Source organism: Phyllobates terribilis, unplaced genomic scaffold, assembly GCF_046119375.1.
Source record: "Phyllobates terribilis strain yellow unplaced genomic scaffold, ASM4611937v1 Scaffold_5__5_contigs__length_657084704, whole genome shotgun sequence".
NCBI classification, from domain to species: domain Eukaryota; kingdom Metazoa; phylum Chordata; class Amphibia; order Anura; family Dendrobatidae; genus Phyllobates; species Phyllobates terribilis.
In genome coordinates, this window is record NW_027362765.1 from 237,567,667 (window position 1) to 237,570,981 (window position 3,315).

Genomic DNA, 3,315 nt, shown 5'->3' on the forward strand with positions numbered 1-3,315 from the left:
CAAAGTCAATGAGGGAAGAGATGCGCTGCAATGGTCAGCAAATGAGAAAAGGAGCTGTGCTGCATTGGCCAGGAATCAAACCCGGGCCACCCGCATGGCAGGCAAGAATTCTACCACAGAACCACCAATGCTTGGATGAGTCATTCATGTCAGTGGTGCCTGCCAGATCCAGGTGCCAGGATCAGACGGCCACCATCGCCCGACCTGACCACATGAAGCTCTTGCGGTGCGGTGTGGTGCCGTGTGGTGCCGTGTGGTGCGGTGTGGTGCGGTGTGGTGCGGTGTGGTGCGGTGTGGTGCGGTGTGGTGCAGTGTGGTGCAGTGTGGTGCAGTGTGGTGCAGTGTGGTGCAGTGTGGTGCAGTGTGGTGCGTGAGTGTGTGTCTGCAGCCTGGCTAGCTCAGTCGGTAGAGCATGAGACTCTTAATCTCAGGGTCGTGGGTTCGAGCCCCACGTTGGGCGGTTGCTTATTGCTGCCTTTTACTACTTATGCTAACCACTGTCAACCCAGATAACCCCTTAAGAACTGCCCCCTTCTGCTTGCTACAAAACATGATAAACAGCATAGCCCTGCAGGATAAAGGGCAGGGGAGGCCCAAAAGGATGGGAAGCAAAAGAAAAGCAGCAAGTGCCCAATGTTTTCGCAAGTGTCTGCAAAGTCAATGAGGGAAGAGATGCGCTGCAATGGTCAGCAAATGAGAAAAGGAGCTGTGCTGCATACATTACATTACATTAAAAGATCATAGTAACATAAAAAACGGAAAAAAACAAAATAAGGACAACAGCATAAACAAGCTCGTAGCCCATGACATATGAGTAAAGACATATGAATATGGAATAAAATAAAATAAAATAATTCCAGTCAAATAATCCTATAAAGGAATAGTAGGTCTCTTAAAGCTTAGTGACATAAAAAAGTTAGAGGTTGATAAACACTCGACCAAGGGAGTACTTTATTCGCAGAAGGGTGGAGGGAGTGGATGGGTGTAAACAAAAGGGAAAAGGGATAAGAATAGGGACTAAGAATAGAAAGAATATCATATCAGGAGATTGATATGGTTTTCTAGGGGGGGGGGGCAAGGAAAGAATTAAACCTCCTGGCTCCGTTGGCTCCACACTTTAGAAAATTTGGGATGGGATAGGTTTCCCAGCTGGTGAGTTCCTCTAAGCGTCTAATCATGTTTACTTTATTTATCCATTCGGAGTGAGTAGGGGGAGATTCTTGTTTCCAATGTAGAGCGATCAGTTGTTTTGCAGAATCCAACAACAAGGGGATCAAGTCATGTTTTTTTTGCTTATAATTATCTGTTATAGAATTTCTTTAGGGGATAATGATTGTCTTATCAGTAGTGTTGAGCGAGCACTAAAATGCTCGGGTGCTCGAAGCTCGGGCCGAGCTCACTGTGATACTCGGGTGCTCGACCCGAGCAACGAGCCCAATGTTAGTCTATGGGAGACCCGAACATTTTTGCGGCGGCTCCCCCGGCAGTCTGTAGAAAGCCTAAAAAGTGCCCAAAACGATAGTGACAGTGCTCAAATGACATGGGGACAGCATGGGGATCGCCCCTGGAAGCATTTCTGACCCCCAGGTCACTGCTGTCAACAACGAGGTATTAAGCCACTTTTACAGGCTCACAATAAAACGTTCAAAAACGAAAGTGAAAGTGCTTTCCTGTGAAATATGTTAACCCCTTAACGACCATGGGTCTTTCTGTTTTTGTGTTTTCCTTTTTTGCTCCCCTTCTTCCCAGAGCCAGAACTTTTTTAATTTTCGTTCAATATGGCCATGTGAGGGCTTATTTTTTGCGAGACGAGTTGTACTTTTAAACACCATCACTGGTTTTACCATATCGTGTGCTGGAAAATGGGAAAAAAATTCCAAGTGTAGTGAAACTGCAAAAAAAATGCAATTCCACAGTTGTTTTTTGGGTCCTTTTTTTACCACGTTCACAGATTGCTAAAACTGACCTGCCATCATTATTTTCCAGGTCGTTACGAGTTCATAGACACCAAACATGTATAGGTTCTTTTTTATTTAAGTGGTGAAAAAAAAATCCAAAGCTTGCTAAAAAAAACAAAAAAAATGGCGCCATTTTCCGAGACCCTTAGCTTCTCCATTTTTCGGGATCTGGGGCCAGGTGAGGGCTTATTTTTTGCGTGCCGGGCTGACGTTTTTATTGATACCATTTTGGGGTAGATCCGATGTTTTAATCGCCCGTTATTGCATTTTATTGCAAAGTTGTAGCGACCAAAAAAACTTAATTCTGGCGTTTAAAATTTTTTTCTCGTTACGCCGTTTACTGATTGTATTAATTCTTCTTTTATATTGATAGATCGGGCGATTCTGAACGCGGCGATACCAAATATGTGTATGTGGGTTTTTTTTTATATGTATATATATATATTTTATTTTGAATGGGGCGAAAGGGGGGTGACTTAAACTTTTATATATTTTTTATTTTTTTTATTTTTTTAAAAACTTTTTTTTTACACTTTCTGCTTGCTTCTATAGTCTCCAGAGGAGGCTAGAAGCAGCAGTTGTCTGATTGCTTCTACTGCATACAAGCGATGAGCAGATCGCTTGTATGCAGGAGAAATGCTCACTTGCTATGAGCGCTGACCACTAGGTGGCGCTCATAGCAATTGAGACATGACAACCATAGGCGTCTGCTGCAGACCCTGAGTTGTCATGCCCACCCATTGGTGACCCGCGATCATGTGACGGGGTCACTGATGGGCGGGGCTTAGGACTCCCGGAAGCGCGAGTTAAATGCCACTGTTAGAGATTTAACATGTTAACAGCCGCGGGTGGATTGCGATTCCAATAATCAGCTGACATGTGCTCGCTTCAGTGCGGGCTCACCGCCCGCCGGAGCCCCCGCTGAACCGGCCTTCCCGACCTGGTGCGTACTATTACTGACCAGATCGGAAAGGGGTTAAGGAACATCCTTTCCAGGGTAAAGACTTGTGTATAAGGTAAAATAAATAACCAAAAACAAAAATGCTCCTCCACACCTTGGGCTATGTTCACAGGTAGCATTTTTTATGCATTTTTGCATGTTTGTATTGCTTTCAACTGTGACAAATGCATTCACCGGGAAATGTCATTTTAACATTTTACAACCTTATCTGGCCATGTGCTGTGTGACACATGCATACAGTGCTAAAAAGACATGGGAACAGCATGGGGAAGACCCCTGGAAGCATCTCTGACACCCAGGTCACTGCCTAAAAGTGTGCCCATCAGAAGTGATCCTTGCCGCATCAGAAGATGCAGACTTGCAACTATCCCCGTGCAAGTCCTTGTCCCAGGGCAG

General features: G+C 44.8%; 1 non-coding gene across 1 annotated transcript; it reads left to right on the forward strand.

The window, feature by feature from the left end:
• The first annotated feature begins 387 nt into the window (after positions 1-387).
• On the forward strand, positions 388-460 carry TRNAK-CUU (transfer RNA lysine (anticodon CUU)). The gene has a single exon. It is a non-coding gene; the product is annotated as a tRNA-Lys (tRNA).
• Positions 461-3,315: the final 2,855 nt, after the last annotated feature.